This window comes from Numenius arquata, chromosome 11 (assembly GCF_964106895.1).
Source record: "Numenius arquata chromosome 11, bNumArq3.hap1.1, whole genome shotgun sequence".
Taxonomy (NCBI): Eukaryota; Metazoa; Chordata; class Aves; order Charadriiformes; family Scolopacidae; genus Numenius; species Numenius arquata.
Genome location: NC_133586.1, coordinates 23,723,717 through 23,737,784, shown reverse-complemented (window position 1 = coordinate 23,737,784; position 14,068 = coordinate 23,723,717).

The following is a 14,068-nucleotide window of genomic DNA, read 5'->3' as shown; positions in this document are numbered from 1 at the left end:
GCAGCCATTCTTCTTACCGCTTCCCTTCTCGCCTGACAACGTATCCCACCCATCTTGCTACGTCATTTCACAGTATCCCTCCATCCCCATAGATTTTGAGTAGATTTCCTTGCCTTTTCATACATTTTCTGAAGTAGTAGGTGATATCTCCAAACTTAAACCCCTGGAAATGTGATGCTATCCCATTGCATTTCTTTGCAGGGTCGTAGCCTGGACAGATCCTTTGGCTGGACAGTACGTCTGGGCTCCTTTGTGTCTAGTCTTTATGCTAACTTTAGTATGAAAACCAGTCCATTGCTTGGTTTGATTCTCCCAGAAGGAGTATAAGACCCACTTAAGGCTCAGACTCCTTCATTAGATGCACAACTGCAGGCAAAGTTTGACCAAGAAATCGGCTCCAATTTACATTCCCTCTCTGCCTCCGTACCTTCCCTTACACTCTGACAACCACAGCCATTGCCTTCTGCCTCCCACAGTTCCTGGGGCAGCCTGTGCCCAGAGGCCACAAACAGCCGCTCAGCATTTAGAAACGTTAGTGTAGGCAAGGCAGCTGCTTTCCCTTCACCCAAGTCTGCTATGATTTCTTTGAGAAGCACCAAGTGAACCGAAGCTTTAAAACATTCATTAATCTCTGATGAAAATAGCAACACCTAAATGTTCAATAATTTTATCTTTAGATAGATGCCCCTTTTTTCTTTCTGCTGATGCAGATGTATTGAAGGGAAGGACCTTGGTCAACAGCCTGATGTGCTCTTCCGCTACAGAGTTCATCTGGGATGCAGTTCTTGGCTCATTGGCTGACATTGGGCAGTTCTTGACAAAACAAGGCAAGTGCGCCCAAAAGGAGTGAGAAAACAAGGCAGTGAAAATCAGGGAAATACCATTTCTGTCTGGTTTATTTAGTTACTGGAAAATCACTGGCCGAGCATGCAGTCGAGAGGTGTGCTATTTGTGCACTGGTATATGTATCTGAACCTGGCCCGCTTCTGTCAGCAACAGATTCCTTAAGGTTTGTTCTCAGTTGATGTTTTTGTGACCAAAGCAAGGGAAGGGTAGATCAGCCACTATCCAGCCTCATCCAAAATGAGAAATAAGTGTAAGGCAGGTCTTTCTGCACCTGAATAATTGGTCAGGCAAGTAAACCTGCAAGTTAGGGGTAAGAAGGCAGCAGAAGCAGGTGGGTTCATGTCTCAGGCCAGGTGGGGACACAGCTATGGAGGCAGATGACACCAGAGCATGTCCTCCTGCCTAGAGGATCTTCCCGGCATCTTTGGGTAGCTGCGTGCCACTGTGAGTGTTTCAGACACTATGTGCTGTCCTCATGTATCCGAGGAACAGCATGGAGGCAGGGCAGAACATGGGATGGTTCTTGATCTGTACAACCCCTCAGTGGGCACTGGGCCAACCCTGCTGGCTCTGGGCAAGAGCTGTCTCCTCTTGGACTCGACAAAGCTGGTATGGAAGAGAATGACTGGGACCCACTGATGGGTACCCATGACCATTTCTATCCTCTGTAGGAAAAAGGCATGTTTTCTTCCTTGCCTATCCAGAGTGTGCCACAGAGGGACAGAAATGCCTCTGCCGACTCCTTGGTCATCTCCCACTGTAGCCAGATTAGTGAGTACAGAAACAACAAACTTTAATCCCAGCTGTATTAGCCAGCCACTGAGTTCTGGAGCTTACCTGGTAAAAAACAGCGATATTCAGGTGGTTGGTGATGTGCTGATAGCCTGGGTGACCGAGATGATTTGTGAGCTGTGCTATAACCCGGGTAGGTTACAGAAAAGTGTGTGACAGGAATGCTGTCAGCATAAAGTGAGGGTAATGAACATCCCTTACAGAGTGGTAAGTGTTGTGTGGATAAAACCACTGGATTCTGTGTGGTTTTAGTGAAGTTCCACCTCAACAAGGTGGAAAATGCCACCTCCGTGCAAAGCAGCAGCTCATCATTTGGTTTCTTGGGGTTACACTGCCCATTGTGCAGGTCTGGCTGCTGATGGGGCCAAAGGAGCATCCCAGCGATGTCTCCTCTCCTGGAGCAAACTTAGGAGAAGCCCTAGGTGGGGTCATGTAAGGTCTGCAGTGCCACGGTGTGGCAGCACACCTGGGGCAATGGTTAAAACATAATGTCACTGAAAGAGTTGTTTCTGGGGAAAACAAACCAATGCAGAGGAACATTGAACCATTTCACTTACCAGCTCACTTGTCTCTTTCCAGGTTTTTGGAACAAATCCTTCTCCCTCACACAAGAGTGAATTTGAATTTACTCTTTAGAAACTGGTAGGTTGTCTTTATTTTCCACTTGATAGAGAATTCCCATAATAACTACTACAGAGCCAGCCAGATCATTTCCTACTTCCCACTGCAGGACAGAGCTGGTGGTGCTGGCTGCTAGACCTGCTTGCCTGTCGCTTCCCACTGTAGGTGCTGTTTGCTGTTCCTTATAGCTGTCAGACTGACAAGCTGAAATTTTCTGTGCTGTGAGCCGATCTCGTGCTGTTTTCTGGCCTTTCCGACCATAGGAGCATTTGAAACTTTGCAGCCTTGAGCTTTTCCTTTCTTTTATCCCAGGACAGCAGGGTCTGAAGAGCCTCCTCATACACAGGCAATTTAATTAGTCTGGGCCTGGATGGCCCTTTGTGGAAAGGATGCGTGCAGTGTAGTAGAACATACAAAGGGACATACAGGGAAACTGCAAGACTCAAGAATGCTGTTTTGGTCCTCTTTTCCTAATTTTTGGAAGTAGCTTCTTGTATAGGCAGGAAACATCCTGAAAGCATTAGCTGGCCATTCCTTCCCAGGGAAGGTGGGAGCTTCCCAAAGTGCCAACTATCATGTTCTTTAGCAGTTGTGGTACTGTCCTTGTAGACAAGGATTGAATAGGTTGATTTCTTGAACTCATCTAATAGAGGAACTTCTTTCTTTCTAAAAAGCGTCATTAGCTGAGGACCGCTTGTGAAACAGCAGGTTGTGACAGCCTTCTTCCTAGAGGCATAATAGGACCATGCACAAGACAGTGGTTGAAGACACCAGACTCAGGACAAAGTAGGGTCTTGAGTCGTTAAAGCCACGTGGTGCTGTCAAAGGCGGTGTCACAGATGGCCTTTATCCATCGTGCTTTGCACTTGGAGACACTCATGGCTGTGCTCTCCTCTCTCCCAATGCTGGCAATCGTCCTGCTTCAAACAGGAGGTTGGACTAGATCCCTTCCAACCAACACTTCCATGATTCTGCTACCAGAATATACACCCAAAAGAGTATACATGTTCTGAGTGATTCTGAACGGCGAGTAAACTGGGAGTTGCAAGACTGTTTTCAGTGAAACATCCCTGCTCCCTGTCCAAAAAGCAAATGAGGACATTGCTTCAGCTCGGCTGGTTCCAAAACTTTTAAAACCAAAAACTTCTGGCAGGTCTAGAAAATAAGGGAAAGGTGGTAATATAGTTCATTTGAAAATATAAGATGGTTCAGATTTAGTTCTTCCAGGCTTCCCAAACAAGCAGATTGTTCAGTAACGAAACCAGGAGGATGGTTTTAAATAAAAGGGGTGAGTGAAGTCATCCACTGTGAAGACAATAAACCCAAGATTACTCAAATTAAAGAAAAGATAAACACTATTGATCTGCATTCAGGCAAGCTGCAGAGAGCTGGGATGCCTCTTTGGAAGGCAAAGACAGAAGTAGGTTTGCTGTCGTGGTGAAGCCTGCAGGCTTCATTAGTGGTGAGAAATTACTGATAGCACAGCCTCTTTGTATAGCACCAGAGTTCCCTCCTCTATCAAAGATTATTTCAATGAGTGTTTTGCCACTGTTACTCATCACTTGGAATTAGGTCCATGACATCATGTGGCAAAAGGGCAAAAGGGAAAAGCATATCACCAAAGAAATGAGACTCCTTGAAGTGCTCAAAGTTTCCTCTTATCTTCACAGTTTGGATAACCTTTTGCATAATTATCAACAATTTCAAATATATTGGTCACATTACCTCCTCAAAGAGATGGAAGACACTCTTTGAAATTACAGACCAGACTTCATACATTCCAGAAGCACTGATGTGGTATCACACAGTAACGAAGAGCTAATGTCTCTTTGATAAAGCTGTCTTCACTGAGTTGGATTTTCTTGCCATGGTGTCAGGAATAGTTGATGAGACAGACGTGTCATTAAGTGGTAAAAATAAACAGATAGAAGAGACAAGCAAGAGATTTCAGCTATGACTTTCCAGAATGTTTCAGCAAAGAATAACCTCCTAATTTCCATTCCCTGGCAGAGCTGAAAAATCTGAGATACTTACCCAAGTGTTGCATAGTCACAGCTTCTGTGCACCAGTGGGACACCCACTGTAACGTGGGACCATGAGTCCCTTGAGCCAACAGCTTGTCCCTGCCTGACCGCAGGGCCCATGAGATGGGGCAGTTCGTGGCAGTTCAGAGGAGGTGTGCTGGAACCTGATGAAATTCAACAAGAGCAAGTGTAGGGTCCTGCACCTCAGGAGGAATAACCCCATGCCCCTGTACAGGTTGGGGGGGACCTGCTGGAGAGCAGGTCTGCAGAGAGGGACCTGGGAGTGTCCTGGTGGACACAAGTTGCCCATGGGCCAGCAATGTGCCCTTGTGGCCAAGAAGGCAAATGGTGTCTTGGGATGCATTAAGAAGAGTGTGGCCGCAAGTCAAGGGATGTCATCCTCCCCCTCTGCTCTGCCCTGGTGAGGCCACTGGGACCAGCTCTGGGCTCCCCAGTTCAAGAAGGACAGGGAACTTCTGCAGAGAGTCCAGCAGAGGCTACGGAGATTATGAGGGCCTGGAGCATCTCTCTGCTGAGGAAAGGCTGAGAGCCCTGGGGCTGTTCAGCTGGAGAAGAGCAGACTGAGAGGGGATCTCATGGATGCTGAGCAATAGCTAAAGGGTGGGTGGCAAGAGGATGGGGTCAGGCTCTTCTCAGTGGTGCCCGGGGACAGGACAAGGGGTAACAGGCACCAACTGGAACAGGGAAAATTCCACCTCAACATGAGGAAAAACAACTTTCCTGTGAGGGTTGCAGAGCCCTGGAAGAGGCTGCCCAGAGAGGGTGTGGAGTCTCCTTTGGAGACATTCCAAACCTACCTGGATGCGTTCCTGTCCAACCTGCTCTGGGTGGCCCTGCTCTGTCCAGGGGGTGGACGAGATGATCTCCAGAGGTCCCTTCCAACTCCGCCATTCTGCGATTCTGGGATTCTTTGAATTTGGGATTATGTGATTCTGTGGTCCTGACCTGCTGCTACTCTGGATGCAAACCCATCACTGAGGAGAGCATCGATGCATATCCAGCTGTGTGCTGACTGCCTTGGTTCCTGCTGGGCATCACAACCTATTTTTGAACCCTCTTCCTCTTTTCTCACTCTCCCTCCCCAACCCACAGCGGTCTCTTCTCCTCATCTTTCTTTTTGCCTCCCCAATTCCCACTGCAGAGGATGCAGCAGTTTGGCCAGGGCTGTGCCAGTGCCCTGCCCGTCCCAAGGGGACAGAAGATGAGAGTCAGGCTGAGGATGTTTCATCCCCTTGGATTGCAATGGTTGGAGTGTCAGCTCCCGCAGAGACATGACAGTGTTAAGTGTCAATGCTGTGAGCATGGAGGAGCCAGCCTTTGCATGTGGGGTCCTCACTGCAGCAGGGCATGACAGAAAGTCTTTCCCATAGTCAATAGGAAAGGTCCGTTGCTCCCTGACCTGGTTCCTGCCCAGCCAGCTGGATGATACGTTACTGGGAAAACAGAAGGCAGCTTCTGCTATGTCACTGCAGCCATCTCCCGCCTGCCTGCCTTATTCTTTTGTGTTGTTTAATATCAATTATAAAATATTAAATCAGATAAATACCTTTGACCTTTCTGGATGATAAGAAAATACATTGTTCTGCCTCCTAAAATGCCATTGTTTTCACTGGAAATGCTAATGGGATTATGTAAAGGTTATTTCAGCCTCCTCTCAAGTCTGGAGATGTGGCAAAACAATCATGATGCCCTTTGTTTATGCCTTTTTAATGACTACTTTTACCTCCAGGAATGTGAGGCCTCTGCCTCTCAGGTGCTCACTTGTGGGGTCCTTGGGCTGCTTTTGAGGGGAAACTCCCTGGGGAATATAAATGTATCTCTGCTGTCACATTAGAGATCTGGAGGAGAGCTGGTGTGGTGGAGAGCTCTGGGAGTCTGGCAAGGACTTGATGCCTGTGTCTTGATGCTTGAGGGCTTGTGCCCTCCTGCAGTTTGCAGTATGAGCATTGCGGCGGGTGCACACCTGGGTCCAGCACGCTCCTGGGGTGCCCCTGTGCAGCGGTGTCTGCACCAGTGCACACCTGGGGCTCCGTCTTCTCGTTTCCTTCCTTTGAGGCATCTGTCTGAGCCTGAGCCAGGATGCACGCATGAGCGTGCGCAGTTCTCATGATGAGCAAGTTGCCTGGTGGGGTCCCTGTTTGCAGCCTCCAGTCTAGACTGGCCTCACGGCACCTTGCAGAAGCGACAGCCTGAGTAAGAAGCATAGTTCACAGACAGTTACAGCAAAAACCGTGGTGGTCCCTTGCTCCGTTCTCTGGGAAGGTGCTTCCAAAAGCATGTTTTCTTCTAATTTTTGGTTGTAATTGTTTTTTTTTTTCCCAGGTCCTTGATTTTTACCAAGTCATCCCCTTCCATCCCAAAACAGCCCCGATGTTGTGCAGGGGGCTTGTGATGGTGAAGGGCCTGGAGAATAAATCTTATGAAGAGCGATTGACCGATCAAAGGAGCTGGGACTGTTTAGTTTGAGGAAGAGGAGGCTGAGGGGAGACCTCATCAATCTCTACAACTGCTTGAAAGGACATTGTAGAGAGGTTGGTGCTGGTCTCTTCTCACAGGTAATTAGCGATAGAACAAGAGGGAATGGCTTCAAGCTGCAACAGGGTAGGTTTAGACTGGACATTAGGAAACAATTCTTCACAGAAAGAGTGGTCAGACACTGGAAGAGGCTGCCCAGGGAGGTGGTTGAGTCACCATCCCTGAATGTCTTTAAGAGTCGTTTAGATGTGGTGCTGGGGGATATGGTGTAGGGGAGAACTTTGTAGAGTGGGGTTGATGGTTGGACTCAATGATCCCAAGGGTTGGTTTCAACCTGAATGATTCTATGATTCTATGATGTCCTGAAAACCTCATTGTTCTCCAGAGAAAAGCAGAGCACCAAGATAGACTATCACGATTTCTAACACCAGTAACATGCGGAAAGAGTTGATTCCCACTGGAGACCCCCCTACGTCCCCGCCTCCATGTGGACTGATAAATAGAATCATAGAATGACAGAAAGGTTTGGGTTAGAAGAGACCTTAAAGGCCACCCAGTCCCACCCCCTGCCCTGGGCAGGGACACCTCCCACCAGACCAGGTTGCTCCAAGCCCCGTCCAACCTGGCCTTGAACCCCTCCAGGGATAGGGCAGCCACAGCTTCTCTGGGCAACCCGGGCCAAGGTCTCACCACCCTCATGGTAAAAATCATCTTCCTTATGTCCAATCTAAATCTACGGTCTTTCCGTTTAGAACGATTGCCCCTTGTCTTGTCACTACAGGCCCTGGTAAAAAAGTCTTTCTCCATCTTTCTTATAATCCCCATGTATGTATTGAAAAGACACATTACAGGTTGCCTGAGAGAGCTCTGAGCAAGTTGATCAGGCTCTAAGCAAGTCAATATAGGTCTGTGAAAAGCCTTGCTTCAAGCGGGAGGTTGGCCTGGCAGCATCCAGAGGGTCCTTCCACCCCAAGTCTTTCTAGGAGTCTATAAAAATGGATGTGAAATTCTTTTTAGCTGCAGTCTTCCGCCTTTTCACGCTCTACTGAAGCTTGGTCTTGATGAGAAAAAGATGAAAACAGAAATGTGGCCAACACAAGGACACTGCTCCCTGCCCACACCAGTTGAAGCTTCACACTGTCCTGGGTCACTTGTCCCATTGGTGGCAGAGGATGGGCATGTGTGCAGATACTCTGGGAGTTGCCCGGAGTAGTAGGATGGGGATTCACACTTTTCCTAAAAAATTCTTTTATGAACCTGAGGGAGGGAAATAGTATCTTGGGAACAAACCTAAGCTTAGCTTGATTGTGTTAATAGATTAATTTCAGAGGAACAAGGGGCGGATTAGCTGGGACAGCCGGGATTTCATCTTTCACAGCCAGCAGAGAGAGAAAGAGAAGAGGGTTGTCACTACCTGCTGAATGCAAAAGCATTTAGCAAAGAGCACGGGCAGAGAGAGGTGGTGCAGGGATGCACCAGGGGTTTGCTGGAGATTCGGATTGTAAATGCTGTTACTAAAAGTTGTAATTCTCTCGATTGAATTAATTTTGTAGCTCTCCTGAAACGTGAAAATCATGCCTGAAAGGTCAGAGGCAGCTGTTTTAGGAGGACAGGACTCTCGTTGCTCGTGGGGGGTTTCTCATGCACGTTGGTTATGCAAAGTTTTATAGTAGATCTGGTTTTCTCACCTAGCTTCGGTGCAACCATTTGGGATTTAGGAGAAAATGGAGGGTTTGCCACCTTTGGATGAAGGGACAGGCAACTCAGTTAAGTTACACAGAGAAAAAATTAGGAAGGCAAAAGCCCAGCTGGAACTCAACTTGGCCACTGACATAAGGGACAACAAAAAAAGTTTTTATAAATACATCAACAATAAAAAAGAGCCAGGGAGAGTCTCCATCCCTTACTGGATGCGGGGGGAAACATTGCGACCAAGGACGAGGAGAAGGCTGAGATAACTAATGCCTTCTTTGCCTCTGTCTTCAATAGTCGGACCAGCACCCCCAGGGTGTACAGCCTCCTGGGCTGAAAGATGAGGATGGAGAGCAGAACAACCCCCCCGTAATCCAGGAGGAAGTAGTTAATGATTTGCTTATGCACCTGGACACGCATAAGTCTATGGGGCCGGATGGGATTCACCCAAGGGTACTCAGGGAGCTGGCAGGAGAGCTCACCAAGCCTCTCTCCATCATCTATCAACAATCCTGGTCAACAGGAGAGGCACCAGATGACTGAAGGGTGGCTAACGTGACACCCATCTACAAGAAGGGCCGGAAGGAGGATCCGGGAAACCATAGGCCTGTCAGTCTGACCTCGGTACCGGGAAAGATCGTGGAGAGGATCATCTTGAGTGAGCTCTCACGGCAAGTGCAGGGCAGCCGAGGGATCAGGGCCAGCCAGCATGGCTTTATGAAAGGGAGGTCCTGCTTAACCAACTTGATCTCTTTCTGTGACCATGTGACCCGCCTTCTCAATGCGGGGAAGGCTGTGGATGTTGTCTACCTGGACTTTGGTAAGGCCTTTGACACCGTCCCCCACAGCGTTCTCCTGGAGAAGCTGGCGAATCATGGCATAGACATGTGTACTCTTCACTGGGTAAAAAACTGGCTGGATGGCCGTGCCCAGAGAGTTGTAATTAATGGGGTGAAATCCAGTTGGCGGCCGGTCACCAGTGGTGTCCCTCAGGGCTCAGTTTTGGGGTCAGTCTTGTTTAATGTCTTTATTGATGATCTGGATAAGGGGATTGAGTGCACCCTCAGTAAGTTTGCAGATGACACCAAGCTAGGTGGGAGCGTTGACCTGCTTGATGTTCGGCAGGCTCTACAGAGGGACCTGGACAGATTGGATCGATGGGCCAAAGCCAATGGGCTGAGGTTTAATAAGGCCAAGTGCCGGGTCCTGCATTTCAGTCACAACAACCCCTGGCAACGCTACATGCTTGGGGAAGAGTGGCTGGAAAGCTGCCCAGCAGAAAAGGACCTGGGGGTGTTGGTGGACAGCCAGCTTAACACGAGCCAGCAGTGTGCCCAGGTGGCCAAGAAGGCCAACGGCATCCTGGCCTGTGTCAGGAATAGCGTGGCCAGCAGGAGCAGGGCAGTGATGGTGCCTCTGTACTGGGCACTGGTGAGGCCTCACCTCGAGTGCTGTGTTCAGTTCTGGGCCCCTCACTACAGGAAGGACACTGAGCTGCTGGAGCGTGTCCAGAGGAGAGCCACCAAGCTGGTGAGGGGTCTGGAGAACAAGTCATAGGAGGAGAGGCTGAGGGAACTGGGCATGTTTAGTTTGGAGAAGAGGAGGCTGAGGGGGGACCTCATTGCCCTCTACAACTACCTGAACGGAGGGTGTAGAGAGGTGGGTGTTGGCCTCTTCTCCCAAGGGAATAATGACAGGACCAGAGGAAATGGTCTGAAGTTGGGGCAGAGGAGGTTTAGATTAGATATGAGGAAGAATTACTTTACTGAGAGAGTGGTCAGGCACTGGAACAGCCTGCCCAGGGAGGTGGTGGAGTCGCCATCCCTGGAGGTATTTAAGAAGCATGTAGATGGGGCACTTCAGGGCATGCTCTAGTGGCCGAGATTGTTGGGGTTTTTTGTGTGTGTATGGTTGGACTCGGTGATCTCAGACATCCTTTCCAACGATGATGATTCTGTGATTGTGTGATTCTGTGAATCCTCCCAGGCTGGAGGATTTCACAGTGAGGGATGCACACAGCATAGTTTGATCATACTGTGATGGGCAGCTATCTTGGCCGTGTCTGTGGGACAGGAATTGCCTCTGGTGCTCCAGCTTGAGATGCTTCTGTGCAGCTGCTGCTCCCTGCAAGTTTGGTTTGGATGATCGCTGTGTGTCCTGGTTTGAGGTCAAAGAGAGCACCTGTCATTCATTCAGTGGCTGGTCTGGCCCAAACCACAACACCATGGCAGCATTTGAAGGGAGAAGAGGAAAAAGACTTTAGAGGACAGTTGTTTTTCCAATATATGTGCCATTTTTGTAATGTTTTTTCTGGAGAGGTGCCAGATCATCTTGGTATGGGACAAGCAGTGGACGTTCAACAGGGCAGCTTGTCTTTTCTGCCCCCAGCAGTATCAAGCTGGTCTAATGAGATTTATGCACTCTGTCTACAGCCCTTGCCAAGTTACATCCTTATACCACTCTCACTGCTGCTAAATTGATACCTTCATTCACTACACTGTTCCCCAAAGCCCCCCTGCTGCTGAGTTACTCTCATCCTTTCAATTTCTGTATGTCTGTCTAACGACTCTTCCTGGCACCTGTGTTAATTAGAGAAAATCTGAAATTTAATTACTAACACAACATTTCCAGTTTGGGATCATCTTTCCCAGTGCACTGCTGGCGTAACAGAGCCACTGGATTCCCTCCCAAGACAGCTGAGACCCACTGTGGTCTCACAGGTGCCCGCCTGCAGCCACCCATCACACCATCATCACTGGTGGGACTCCCCACGACACCAGCTGCACTGGCTCAGGTGCACACAGCCTCCCTCTCCTGCAGCCAGGGAGACACCGTGGATCCACCCTGGTGACTAAAATCACGAGAAGCAGCCAGATGGTCCACAGCCATAAGCCTGGGGCAGCACAGTGGGCAGGGAGCAGCCCCAGCCTGAGCTCAGATGTCAGTGGGTTTTGGACACACCCATGTGTTCAGCAATTTTGTGCTTGTAGCCCTAGAACGAAGTGTCTGGTGTTTGTGAAAAGGTAACGTAAAAGTGGGTTTGAAGTTTGAAGAATCCACAACTATTTGTTGTTGTTCAGACAATTATTCTCTCACCCAATGGCACCTCCCCACCTGGGAAGGGGAATTGGGGAAAAAACAAGGAAACACGAGGGTTGAAATGTAAACAGATTTTATAGAAGAAAACCAGATAATTAACATTAATAACACTAAAGAACCAATATTGGTCCCGATACCAATATAAAATATACAAGGATCATACTTGGCCTATCCCATCCCATCAAGCTGTGCACTCCCTGCAGGGACAGCCAACGTGGGACCCTGCGAGCGCTGTGGCTTTGGGAGGAAGGGAAGGGCTCAGGGCTCTGACACTGGGGCAAGGAGTTCTCAGGATCCCAGCCATCAAGGCAGGGAGAGATAGATAATTTCTCAATGAATATCTTAATTTATATTGAATGTGACGTTCATGGTATGAAATAACCCTGTTGGCATCTTTGGTCAAGTGCCCGGGTCTCGCTCCTCCTCGTCCCTGCACCTGGGGAGCTGGAAACACTGAGACCTTGAAACCCACATGCCCTAGCTGGCTGTAAAGCAAATATTTTCACAAATTCAGACACTAGACTTCTAAAAATGCAGTTTTCCCAAGCATTAGAATGGACATTACTGAAAAGTGAAATTACTGAGAGATAAATTAACCCTGTGTCACTCAAAACCAGACACAAAGCTAATAGCTTCACATGAAAGGTGAGATCTCATCTGGAGGGTCCCATCTTGGCACAGATTTGGGACGGTCCTGCTGAGAATGCAACAGAGAAAAACCAAGAAGCATGCTGAAAAGTACAACCAATCTGGAGGAAAAATGGAAGGATCTTGGGCATAGGAGAAGATTTATGGAAAGCATAAGATCAGTGCTTCTCAGTGGTCTGCATGTTCTGTCTATCAGGCTTTGAAGTTCCTCAGGTGATGGATGCTTGTCATCAGTGAGACAAAGAAAGAGACTATTTAATGCTCTTCCCTTTGACATCAGCCCAGTCAACCCATCTCAACTCCTCCGGCAGGAAATTAGGAAATGTGTTGCAAACCACCAGCACATCAGCAAACTCCAGCGGTTTCCTTCAGGCAATTTAAGTACTGGGTCAAAAAGACTGTCCTAGATGCACAAGGTCCCGGTGCAGTTGGCAAACACGCAGCAGCTCTTTCTGAAGTACTTGTGTGATGTGCGTCCTTCTCTGCTGGCCCAAAGTCAGGGCCTAAGCCCGTCTGTAGGGCAACGCATCACTTCTCTCTCTGCCCGGGGAAAGGTGGCAGCCAATGCAGAGAAATGCAGAAGCCCAGGTCTGAAAAGAGACCACCATTCACTCCAGACCTATGAGACCATGCTTTGTGTGCAAGCGTGTTTTGGGCATGAAGTGTATGTGGGATCTAAAAGATCAAACCCTCTCTTTGAAAAGTTGGGGGTTTGTAGATGATGGCAACAGCAGTGGCATTAGAGAGCAACACGCTGATGCTCAGAAAGGACTCTGTCCAGCTTGGGCAGCATTGCCCCTGGGAAAGGAGATATAGGAATGGAAAAGATGTTCACCAGAAGCCCCTTCAGGTACATGACCTCTATTAATGTGACATGGGAAGACGTTCCATGAGAAGACGAGAAACCTTTACTGCTTTACTGCTCGTTTTCTTCCTACCCCAAAGCTGTAGGTTATAATTTTACCTTGTCTACACCATCATAATTTTACTCTTTGTCTTCATCAATGCTTTAATGAGCCCTACTCAGCCCTTTCATAGGAAGATGGTTTTTAAGCCACAGTGCAGTAAGGCTGCTTATTCATTCCTGGCTCCTCTCCACTATTTTCTCTCCCAGGAAACACTTCTGCTTCCAGGTAGGCTGCAATAAGAACATTTAGCACATCTCTCTGCTATGCTGGCATGAGTCAAAACGAGTTCAACCTTTGGAAAATTGTTTCTTGAAGGCCAGAGACATTTGTATGTGCTATACTTAAGCGTCTATCACTGACACATCAGAGCAACCACAGCCCATCACTTAGCATCTTCAGTGACAGCCCAGTGTAACTGAGGGCCCAATGAATGTCTAACAGGATAAAAAAGGACATGAAAATACTCTAATGGCCACAGTTAATGGGGTCAGAGGAGGTCTACTATGGAAAACTTCATTTTCAGATGACTTTTGACTGTGCTAGTACAGTGCTTTCTTATCGTCACAGTCCCCAGTGTTTTTAAGGCATAAAAAGAATTTTCTCCATAACAAATCTTATAATTGTTTTCTTTTTTTTTCTGAAAAGCATGTTTGTCACAGCCTCTTATAGTTTCCTATCTTCATCTTTCTCCCAAAGCTCGGTTTGAACAAAATGTATCAGCATCCTGCAACTCTGAGAGAAGCAGTGTCCTGATACACACTGTTATGTTCTTCCTTTCTGCACACTCCAGCCATCTTTAAGGAAAAGTGACCAGATGAGATAGCTTCTACCGTTAAACAAAACAATAAAAACGTTAGTGCCTTTTGGTGCCATATGTTAAATCACACACAGAATCACACACAGAATCTTAGTGGTTGGAAGGGACCTGTGAGATCATCGAGT